The sequence below is a fragment of the Schistocerca cancellata genome, chromosome 3, assembly GCF_023864275.1.
Source record: "Schistocerca cancellata isolate TAMUIC-IGC-003103 chromosome 3, iqSchCanc2.1, whole genome shotgun sequence".
Taxonomy (NCBI): Eukaryota; Metazoa; Arthropoda; class Insecta; order Orthoptera; family Acrididae; genus Schistocerca; species Schistocerca cancellata.
In genome coordinates, this window is record NC_064628.1 from 123,391,550 (window position 1) to 123,404,742 (window position 13,193).

Below are 13,193 nucleotides of genomic sequence, written 5' to 3' on the forward strand. Positions count from 1 at the left end.
TTGGTATCCTCGATACACTCTTGACACTGTGGATTTCGAAATACTGAATTCGCTATCGATTTCTGAACTGGAATGTAGCATGCGTCTAGCTCCAACCACCATTCCGCGTTCAAAGTCTGTTAATCCCCGTCGTGTGGCCACAGTCACGTTCGTAAACTTTTCACATAAATCACCTGAGTACAAATGACAGCTCCCACCAATACACTGACCTTTTATATCCCGTCTACGCGATGCTACCTCCATCAGTATATGTGCAAATCGCTATCCCATGACTTGTGTCACCTCAGTGTAAGTCTCGTCCTGCTGTCCAGGACTACACTCCAGGTTATGTACTGCGCCATTGTCTTCCTCTGGTCTCTACCCATCCACCAGTTAATTAATTCCGCTTAACGGAACTCAGCAGCTCAGCGTGAAGTCCGAGTCAGATAAAGTCGTGACTAGTCCACATTTCCATAGAAGGTATCTACAAAACACTGAAGTCGTCATGTTGCGATTCTTACCGTATTATAGGGGTTAAGATGGCGTGCGTCGAACAGACCAGTAATAGATAGACCCAGGAACGTAAATACTGTTTCAGTGATGCCAAGAGGATATTGACACTTCGCTAGGGTGGTGACAGTTACAAAAATGGCTCTGAGCACTATGGGACTTAATTTCTGTGGTCATCAGTCCCCTGGAACTTAGAACTACTTAAATCTAACTAACCTAAGGACATCACACACACCCATGCCCGAGGCAGGATTCGAACCTGCGACCGTAGCAGCCACACGATTCCGGACTGAAGCGCCTAGAACCGCGTGGCCAAAGCGGCCGGCTTTGAGCAAGACAATTGTACCTAACAGCGCGAGCACGTCACTATCCACTAATCAGAACAGTGGATTGTCTTCTCTTCAGTTATTGTGTGACTAGGCTTAGGATCAGTTAGATGGCGATAACTTCAACTTTATTTCAGGTAAAAGCACGAAAGACGCGATTCTGACATTGCGTTTGAGAATGAAAATTGAGAAAATTTAAGAGCTTTTTATAGCAGTGTCGATCTAGAAAAAGCATTCGGCAATGTGAATGGTGCTAGATGTTCGAAATTCTCAAGGAAATACGTGTAGGCGACAGGCTTATATATAATACGTACGACAACCAAATGGTAAAATAAGAGTAGGTGACCAAAAACGAAGTGTTCGGATTAGAAAGGGAATAAGACAGGGATGTAGCGTCATGGCCCCCTGTTATTCCTCTACATCAGAGAAGCAATGGCAGAAATAAAAGAAAGATTGAAAAGTGGAATTGAAATTCAGGCTAAAAGGATATCAATGACAAGATTCGCCGATGACTTTGCAAACCTTAGTGAAAGAGAGTAAGAATTGCAAGACCTGTTAAATTGAATGAACAGGCTAATGAGTACAGAATATACATTCAGAGTAAACCGAAGAGAGATGAAGGCATTGAGGAGTAGCAGAAATGAGATTAGTCATAAACTTATTATCAAAACTGGGGACTACAAGGTAGATGAAGCGAAGAAATTCGGGTATCTTGGCAGAAAAATACAAGAGAAGGGAAACAAGGAGGGCTGAGAAGCGCAGACCTAGAGAACATTCCTTATCACATGAAGTCTACCAGTGTCAATTGTAGGGATCAGTGTGAGAAGGCAATGTCTTGAGAAGATGCATCTGGAACAGTGCTTTGTACAGCAGTGAATCAAGGGCTGTGGGAAAACAGGAAAAGAAAATAATCGACGCGTACGAGATGTGATGTTACAGAAGGACGCTGAAAATTTAATGAGCTAACAGGAAATGAGGCTCTCCGCTGAACCAAGGAGGAGTGTAATGTGTGGATAACACTAGCTAGAAGAAACGGCGGGATTATAGGTCTAATGTTAAGACATAAAGAAAAATCTTTCGTGTTACTAGAGGGCAAAGACTGTAGGGATGAACACAGACTGGAATACATAGAAAAACATTGAGGACGTTGGATGTAAATGCCACTCAGAGGTGAATAGACTGGCATAGGGCAGGAAATCGTAGCAGACCGCAGCAAAGACTGAAGAAAAGTGTATTACCGCCATAAATCTATATCTAGTAAACCACTATGTTATGATCCCAGTTTTCGGATTAACAGTTGCTTTACTTCGTAATCACACCACGGCAGCGGACAGCACCTGATTCACGAGCGTATTCGATAAAACAAAATTAAATATTCCACCAATAAAGAAGCTCAACTGCATTCTCCTTCCACTTTCGTATTAACTGAGGGGTCAGCTAACCTTTACCGTAGAATAAGGACACGACATTATTAAGTTTTGCAGCCTCACGTCGAATGTTCGCCGTCCTCTGTGCTGTCACCGGTCACGTGTGATGACGGTCGGGGTTTTCAGATCAGGCTGGGAGGTGGTTAACTGTTTCAGATTTGCCTTTACTATGTGCATTTTCAACTTCTCACTGCGTAATGAATACTCCATTAAATTTCGGGCATGCAGCCGCGCAAATAAAATTTCCAAATTTTTATTTGCGTGGCTGCATGCCCGAAATTTAATAGACTATTTGCCTTTACTATATGTATGCTCCTTGCCGGCCGGAGTGGCCGAGCGGTTCTGGGCGCTACAGTCTGGAACCGCGTGACCGCTACGGTCGCAGGTTCGAATCCTGCCTCGGGCACGGACGTGTGTGATGTCCATAGGTTAGTTAGGTTAAAGTAGTTCTAAGTTCTAGGGAACTGATGACCTCAGCAGTTGAGTCCCATACTGCTCAGAGCCATTTGAACCATTTTTTTTTTCTTGTATGCTCCTTACTTCGAAGAGTCTTGCGCTTTTATCATGATTGCTGATGAAATACGTCCGGCTGTATCCAGCATGCTTAAATTTTTTAAGCACTTGAATTAATTTCGTGAAGTGATTGGCACTTTGTTTTTGATACAGACAGGAATTTAAAGAAATTTTCTAAAGTTATGTCTGTAGCTATTCTTGTATATGGTTCGCAATCATCGACAGTAACAAAAAGAGAAAAAGAAAAGAAAGAAAAATTACGTTTACAAGCGGAAGAAATGATGTTCATGAGATACGTAAGGGGCCGTAATAAAATGGATAAAATAAAATAAGGTATGAAACAATCAGACCGATTTAAAAGTCTTTTCCTTTAATGACAAGATAGACGAGAATATAATAAAATGGAGGTATGATGTTTATAAAATGACAGAAAACAACCAAAAAAGGTGGAAAGAGAAAATTAGGTAGACCACATAAGAGATAGATGAATGGATGATAAGAGTGTGGAAGAGGTGATTACACACATAATCCTCGGAAGGAGATGATGATGAATATTTTAGAGTAATGCTTCTTCCGCAGTAAGAATGTATGTATTTTTTGGTCGCAGCAGTCTTAGGACGTCAAAGGGGAGTTCGGGACTGCACTCCGGAACTAGTCGGTACCTGGGCCATTGTATGGCATTGGTCGGCTACCGTTTCGTCACGTTGTCAAACGTGGGCGGTTGGCAAACGCTGTTTGGGAAGATCAACATGTCAGCAAACTGGGAGCGCCAAGCTGTCGCGCCCCTTTCACAGTCTATATAGCTCATTGGCGAGGCTGCGACATTACCCAAACCGCGTCTCCCGACTGCAGGGCCCCACACACAAGGTCCATCATAAGATCTGTTCATAACGTGGGAAATGCACAACACCACCGTTGAAGGGGCAACTTTGTAATCTGCCGTCGCCTCGATGGCGCCGCTGGTTAGGAACCGCCCACGTGAAGCACCGGTGCGAAAACCAGGCCGTGTTCTGACTGGGTGGCTTTCGCGAATTTTAGAAATGAAGTTCTGTTATACGATGGAGCTCGCCAATTCCTGAAGCAGCAGTATCCCACCGCTTGCTTAATCTAATAAAAATGGCACCACTGGCTAGAGGAATAACAAAGTTCTGGGTTCATCGCCAGTCAGTGAGATAATTAGATTTGAATGTTCGTGTCCTGTATTGTTTCATATGAAGTCAGAATCTGCCGACAAACCGCGATTTTAATGAATTCCACTTTAATTTCAGTAGACAGAAGTCCGCTCTTCTACACCCAAAATTATTAATTTTACGCAAGACCCACAGCTACAATTCATTTGTGAGGGTCTCCCAGCTGTTCCTTTTCCTTGCTCTTATCTCATTACCTTACATCTGAATCGTAGTGGAGCGATCTGCATATCGAGAGGGGATACTCGGTACAGATCACAAGCATTAACCACAGTGGCGCCTTGTGCTGACAAAATGATGAAGAAATACACTGCAACATTAAATCAATATTATTGTATGCTTGTAAAATTGGCACACATTTTCAGAATATAAGTAATCTGGCTTTATGAATGAGAGATCGAATAGAAAAACAAGACATCGTGTGTTGCAGAAACTGGATAGTATTCCCGCGATGGACATGTTCGTTATCTCGAGGTGCTGATTCGATTGAAGTGAACTGGTCTGTACAATCGAAATCGAAGGTTATGACGACATGAATGCCACGAAGAAATCAATACCGGCGGTGTACTACGTAACACGAACATATCCAATATTGCATAGACAGCGCATGATATCATAACGTGGTTTCTAACAAGTATATTACGTAAGGAGATGATTAATCCGCCTTACAGTAATATTTCTGACTTTTTGTCTGAAGAGAAGCTGGAACAAAACAGTTTTTTACCAACTATAAGCGTTCGCAATTGGTTCCTTTTTTTAAAGAGTAAATTGACGTTCCCCAATTTTGATGTGAGGATTTCGTAAACAGCCCGGTAACGAATGTATGAAGCTCGCGAAACGATGCTGTTTCACATTCTTTGTGATGTAAACATCGGATAAATGGAATAACGCTGCAGTGTGTCGACAGACTTGTGGGTCATATTTTATTCATTCGCAAAATATCTCTGTGAAACGTTTCATTTAGTAAAATGTCAAGCAGTGGACCTACATCTTTATTCAGCAAGGCACCATATAATGTGTGGAAGAAGGTATTTTCTGTATCACTACTACTTCCCCCGTTTACTGTTCCAGTCGCGAATGGTTGACGGGTAAGGCGATCATTACTAATGTTTTTAGAAGCTGGCGTTACTTAGCTGCAGTGTTTCTATGTAACTGCTCTGTATACATTCAATATTCGTATGTTTACTTTTAAAGTCCTGTGTCATATTTACATTCGTGGCATGCACGACACATTTTAAGAAATGACTAATGCAATATGGTGGCTTAAACCATTTTATCCCTTCATCCGGGAAGATAGTCCAAGACCGAAACCGGCAGATATTTGGGTTAAAAAAACAGCTGATACGTGTTTCTATACAGTTACATCATCAGCTGTGCCAAAACTTTAAGTTATCAGTTTCGGCCTATACATGGATCATTTTTACTATCTATAAAAAACAAGTTCAGCATTTAGCTTTCTGATGCGTTACATGTGTATCATTAAATAGGGAACCACAAATGTTGTTATAACACGACACTAACACACTTTTGCTATCTAGAAATACGTGTACTTTCGTTACAGAAGGTGGCGAATACGTCTATTGTAAGACCAGCTTAAGTCATTGTTAATATGCTTACATAGAAACCCTGCCGAAAACTTCGTTCCTGTGTAGATGGAAAACACACTCACTTTGCCCTGTAGGCTACTGTTTTGCAGATACACCATACAACTCCACTTACAGTGAGCTCACTGACAAGCCGCCGTGTAAGCCTGAATCCCTCTACTATTGCCTTCACTGTAACGAGAGACGGACCCGCCAGTACGACAGGAGGCGGGGAGTACCGTGTAGTCAGTGGAGAAGTAGTAAACCTAAAATGAGTCGATCAGGAGAGCTGAGTGGACTACGCGTCGGATGTCATCCGAGTAACATTCATCAAGGATTATTCAATCCTTCTACAGCTGCCCAGGTCGATTGTTGGCGATGTGATCGTGGAGTGGAAACGCCAAGAAACAACCACAGCTAAAGTCAGGCAGGTCTCTTGTACTGACGAACAGCAACCGTGGAGCAGTGCACAATGTGGTTGTAAAAGATCGCGTAAAAGAAACGCAAGGAATCACTTGTGAATTCCAAAGCGTTTCTAGCAGTCCAACTAGCACAATGACTGTGGGTAGGGAGTTAAAAAGAATGTAGTGCGATGCCCGAGCAGCTTCTCATAGGCCGCACATTTCTGTAGTCAGTGTTAAGCGAGGATAGAGATGGTGTAAAGCGCTGCGCCACTAGACACTGGACTACTGGGGTGATGAATCATGCTATATCTTGTGACAGTCCGATGGAAGGGTCTGGTTTTGGCAAATGCTTGGAAAACGTTATTTGCCATCATGTATAGTGTCAACAGTTACACTACTGGCCATTAAAATTGCTACACCACGAAGATGACGTGCTCCAGACGCGAAATTTAACCGACAGGAAGAAGATGCTGTGATATGCAAATGATTAGCTTTTCAGAACATTCACACAAGGTTGGCGCCGGTGGCGACAACTAAAACGTGCTGACATGAGGAAAGTTTCCAACCGATTTCTCATACACAAACAGCAGTTGACCGGCGTTGCTTGGTGAAACATTATTGTGATGCCTCGTGTAAGGAGGGGAAATGCGTACCATCACGTTTCCGACTTTGATAAAGGTCAGATTGTAGCCTATCGCGATTGCGGTTTATCGTATCGCGACATTGCTGCTCGCGTTGGTCGAGATCCAATGACTGTTAGCAGAATATGGAATCGGTGGGTTCAGGACGGTAATACGGAACGCCGTGCTGGATCCCAACGGCCCCTTATCACTAGCAGTCGAGATGACAGGCATCTTATCCGCATGACTGTAACGGATCGTGCAGCCACGTCTCGATCCCTGAGTCAACAGATGGGGATATTTGCAAGACAACAACCATCTGCACGAACAGTTCGACGACGTTTGCAGCAGCTTGGATTATCAGCTCGGAGACCGTGACAGCGGTTACCCTTGACGCTGCACCACAGACAGGAGCACCTGCGATGGTGTACTCAACGACGAACCTGGGTGCACGAATGGCAAAACGTCATTTTTTCGGATGAATCCAGGTTCTGGTTACAGCATCATGATAGTCGCGTCCGTGTTTGGTGACATTGCGGTGAACGCACATTGGACGCGTGTATTCATCATCGCCATACTGGCGTATCACCCGGCGTGAGAGTATGGTGTGCCATTGGTTACACGTCTCGGTCACCTCTTGTTCGCATTGACGGCACTTTGAACAGTGGACGTTACATTTCAGATGTGTTACGACCCGTGGCTCTACCCTTCATTCGATCCCTGCGAAACCGTACATTTCAGCAGGATAATGCACGACCTCATGTTGCAGGTCCTGTACGGGCCTTTCGGGATACAGAAAATGTTCGACTTCTGCCCTGGCCAGCACATTCTCCATACCTCTCACAAACTGAAAACGTCTGGTCAATCGTGGCCGAGCAACTGGCTCGTCACAATACGCCAGTCACTACTCTTGATGAACTGTGGTATCGTGTTGAAGCTGCATGGGCAGCTGTACCTGTACACGCCATCCAAGCTCTGTTTGACTCAATGCCCAGGCGTATCAAGGTCGTTATTACGGCCAGAGGTGGTTCTTCTGGGTACTGATTTCTCAGGATCTATGCACCCAAATTGCGTGAAAATGTAATCACTTGTCAGTTGTAGTATAATATATTTGTCCAATGAATACCCGTTTATCATCTGCATTTCTTCTTGGTGTAGCCATTTTAATGGCCAGTAGTGTATTTACAGAGGAAGTAGTGTGATGGAAGATACAAGAAAAGATCAAAAATTTTATGATAACATGATCGGAGAACGAGGACCAAGCATATCGAAAGAAGAAATATTACATGTTATCAACAAATCAAAGACAGGAAAAGCCCCTGGACCGGATAAGATACCAAATGTCATCCTGAAACTCATAGGAATAGACCATATAGATATATTTGTACAATTGTTTAATGATATTTATAATTCGGGAATTATTCCTAGGGATTGGTTGACATCTACCTTTGTTACATTACCCAAAAAGGCTAATGCCAAAACTTGTAATGATCACCGTACAATAAGCTTAATGAGTCACACCTTAAAGATATTTCTAAAAGTTATACACCAACGAATATACCAAAAAGTAGAAGAAGGTATAAGTGAAACACAATTCGGTTTTAGAAGTTCCCTCGGTACAAGAGAAGCATTGTTTGCTTTTAACATATTAGCGCAACGATGTATGGAGGTTAATCAGCCACTATATGTGTGCTTCCTGGATTATAATAAAGCATTTGACAAAGTTCGTCATGATCATCTCATAGAATTGTTAGAAAAGAAAACACTTGATAAGAAAGACATCCGCATTATATATAACCTCTACTACAATCAAACCGCAACCGTGAAGGTAGAAAATGAGTTATCGAATGATATAGAAATAAAGAGGGGTGTGAGACAAGGTTGCGTTCTCTCACCCTTATTGTTTAATATGTATTCAGAAGACATATTCCAGGCAGCTCTATCAGATGAAATAGCTGGCATTAAAGTGAATGGGCTAAACATTAACAATGTTAGGTTTGCTGATGACACTGCACTACTAGCTGGAAACCTCAAAGATCTACAATTACTTCTTGACAAAGTCGCAGAAAAAAGTGAAGAATTTGGCTTGACTCTTAACGTAAGCAAGACTAAGTTCATGGTGATATCTAAAACACACCAACAAGAAAATCTTACAATCAATAGGGAAAGAGTCGATCAAGTACGTAAATTTAAATATCTCGGAACAATTGTAAATGAGGAGATTGAAAGCTCAGAAGAAATTAAATCGAGAATAGGACAGGCCAGAAGTATTTTTAATAAGATGAAAAATGCATTCTGTTCGAGAGACATTTGTTTAAACACAAAAATGAGGTTGCTAAGATGCTATGTATTCTCAAAATTACTATACGGAATGGAAGCGTGGACATTGAAAAAGAAGGACATGAACAGTTTAGAAGCTTTTGAAATGTGGGCATATAGAAGAATACTTAGAATTAGTTGGGTGTCGAGGATTACTAATCAAGATGTCCTAAGAAGAATGGGAAAGGAAAAAGAATTAATTAAAACTATTAAAGTAAGGAAGCTACAATATTTAGGCCATGTTATTAGGGGAGTAAATTACAAAATATTGCAAATAATACTAGAAGGGAAAATTTGTGGGAAGAGAACGAGGGGTAGAAGACGGACATCCTGGATTGACAATTTAAAAAATTGGTACAACTGCTCAACGTCAGAACTCCTTAGATCAGCCAAATCAAGATCAGAAATTGCCATGATGAAAGCCAACCTTCTTAGAGGAGACGGCACATGAAGAAGAAGTGTGATGGAATGGGGGTGGTGTTCTCTTTTTCTTAATTAGGGTGTGGTCTAGTTATTGCGCTAAAGAAAACACTAAATATCGAAGGATATGGACACATTTAACGGCAACGTATACTGCGTACAGTATAGTAACAGTTCCGAGACGAATGTTTGAGCAATCATCAAAATGCTCCCTGTCATAAAACAGAATCTGTGAGGCGATGGTTTGTGGACAATATTTCTGATATGGACTGGCCTGCCCGGAATCTTCAAATGAGCCAAATGGAAACCTTTTGGTGAGAGTGAGAAAGTTGACTTCGCTCCGGACCCAAGCGTCCAACATCTTTGGTTTCGGCTCCTGAAAAAGAATGAGCTGCCATTCCTCCAGAGATATTCAGACACCTCATTAAAAGTGTCCTCAGCAGAGTCGCGATATAGGCGAGGTGTGGACACATCTCATATTAATTTCCACTAATAGGTGACTCCGTACTGTTGATGAAGTGATATACGCAGGAGGAAGCAATATACTTGATGTATCAGCACAACATGGAATTCAACTTTTACACAACGACACAAGCTCAGCACAATAGGCTGTAGGGTGGTAGGACTGGACCAAGTGACATAAGGTAATAACGATCGACAGTTGCACTGAACATTTATTTAGCACATTTTAACAAGACATAACAAATAAAACCATCAACACATTTTTAAAATTACCACTTAGGTGAGAAGAAGTTACTTCAAAATTTAAACATTCATAAACCACAGCACTTATGGCCTATTACACATTTAGTGAAACGAGTTAATTATTTACTCAGGACTATGATCAACCTGAAGAACAATTTACTAAAATTTAACTGGGAAATGTAGTCTTCAGTTACTGCAGTGATTTGTATTACCAAAGTAATTCAGAATACAGGCAACAACAAATCAGATACCACGGCACACAACCATGTCTCTTAAATGGTAGGCAATGTAGGATATGAAATTTCATGTGACCAAGCAACCTCGTGGGATCCAACAAACTACACCCAGAAGCGGACGCCCGCTCAATCAGCTGTTTCCAATACGGGCTCGGCATGGACCCCCAAACGGGAGCAGCAACGGTCACGAATGGGCATGAAAAATCCCAGAACTAGTGAGTATCTACAACAGGCTGACATCTGCCTTAAGTAACTAGAAACAATAATTCATTACAGGACATCACCTGTAGAATTAATCATCCTATTAGTGAACAGCAATTAAGCAGTACAAATCTATTATCTTATGTGCGTAAGGTCAATTATACATTAAGCCGCGAGCGAACTAGGTACACGGCCACCCGGCACGCGCGGGCAAAGGGGGAAGAAAATACACAACAGCACAAGCAGGACGCAACCCTGGACCCGCACCCGCTACCAAGACAAACAGCAGAAGTCCTGATAAAACGAAATCAAATGCAAGTAACTAGCGTGCAGGCTAACGGTATATCGAGACCGACCCCCCCCCCCCCCCCCCCGACGGAAAACACAAGGCGACGTACAGCAAATAGACACTTAAATTCGTGATTAAATCAGAATCAGTTACCACGTCCACATACTGTCATTAAAGGAATTCTTGTACTTTCATTATAGAATCAGTTTCAAACTATTTAAACACAATAACAACTGGCCTCTCAGTAATTTGTAAGAATTTATGAAACTACTCATTTCGAATCAGACACACTATCACTTCAGATAGAAACGTAGCAGTATTGTTATTGCAATTCGCAGCGAAATATATCCATGGAAAATTTTATCCACGTATATCTATAGCAATTGGCCACCTTAACTTCGTCGTGTGGTATTAATACAATAACCAGATCGTATTAGTACAATAACTTAGACAAGGACCAGCCAAACTGTTTTCCATCGCCGGCCAGTCTGGAACCGAGCGACTGCTAAGGTCGCAGGTTCGAATCCTGCCTCGGGCATGGATGTGTGTGATGTCCTTAGGTTAGTTAGATTTAAGTAGTTCTAAGTTCTAGGCGACTGATGACCTCAGAACTTGAGTCGCATAGTACTCAGAGCCATTTGAACCTTTTTTTTTTGTTTTCTATCGCGGTTAACACTGACAGTAGCAACAGAATGTATCAGCACTCCAGGCCCTAGTTAATGTTAATTATCACATCACATACAGGTCTCACTAGAACATTGCGTACTAAGAAAGTTGAAATTAACACATTCGAGGACAGACTCAGTAGGAGTAGCAACGGTCGGCCAAGAAAATGAAGTCAACAGCACTGAACCCAGTAGTCGATTTCGGCCACACTTTACAGCACAAGCAAGGCCCTTGCCCTCTTGCTTGTTCACGAAGCCAGCCGCCGCAGATCCCGATGCCAGGAGGCAAGCAGGAAGCGAAATACCACCAACGGCTTCCTAGTGACGTGACTGCTTCCACGCCGGCGATATTTGCTACGGCACCGTCACCTGGGTAAACAGACCCTTTTAGATGTGCTCTTCCTGCTGCTTCGCACGGCGCCTGTACTGTCTGCCAGACTTTCCAAACGAAGTTACTGCTAGGCGTCCCAAAGCAAAATCTTCGCCACTTGCTAGAGCTTACCCCCTCGCTCCCCGATCGGCCCGGTAGGTGGCACCACCGCGCGCTCTGCGCACACCACCGGAAAGAGGACCCATACCGGCGGCGGGAATATCGCTGATCCAGCCTCATGGCTCAATACTGATTAATTCTTCTAGGAACGGACGCTCTCGGAATGTTAACAGCAAATCACACGGTGATGTTCAATGTCCGTCTTTTAGCGTCTGCTCCCTGAAGTTGAAAGAGAATTTCCGTGACTTGGACGCTCACTAACATCTTTTTACACACTATCTGCTATCGAAAATGTTGTTCAGATATTCTGAATCATTTATGAAGAATCACAGATGACAACGTTATGAGGGTATTCTGCATATGGACCTTTCTTTCGATAACAGAGGTAGTATAACCGTATTTGTAGCCGTTGTCACTAATGCAAGTTTGCTGGTTACGAAGAAATTTTCACCTCCAGTATGGAGACGTTTCGCTGATTTTCTGGATTAAATTCCACATTCTTCCAGCTTTGCATGGGCTGACAGCATGTGAAATCTGATGGCAAATCGTCCACTGAATGAGGACGTTAAGCTCACCGGTGCCTAGAGATTCCTAGAGAGGAGTAGGTATGTGCCGGCAGCGGGTTTCCACCTCTCCCTTTCCTTCTTCCACAACATGACAGGCACAATCACACCTTACTGTCAGTACGTCGATGCAGACTTGTCATTCAGTGTAGGTCGGACGAAGATAACGACAAACTACTTCATCTAGCACAGAACAGCAATACGAGATTATACTCCAAAGGTTATTTCCCGAAAACGAGACTGACTTCGACTATGTCAGGTGGTGCGGTTGGGAAAGTGTTTGAGTCATACTGGTTCTGGTCATGTGATGCCACTGCCACACAGGCAGAACCGTTCTACTCTAATATTCAGCAATACTTTCTAGGTTCATCGATAAAATCATGAGTAGTGCACTGTGTCTGTTATTATTCTTTAAATGGCCTTATTTCTTCGTGGCAATTATATCTTTTGCTCTTACTTACTCTCAAACTGTCATTAAATAACGTATGTTACGAGCTTGTTCACGAGACAGGATGTAACTTAGTCGACAATTGTGACCAGTGGGGACGAATTATGTAAAATAGGATACTCAGTATGTTCAATATGCATATCGATGAAAAACTGAATTGGTTGCCACGTAATACAAGGTGGTGAGAAGTGAGAAACCCATGTTACTTAGAGCACCCTCTTCATTTATATGATATGTGGAGTAATACTCCGCTACGGTCGCAGGTTCGAATCCTGCCTCGGACATAGATGTGTGTGATGTCCTTAGCT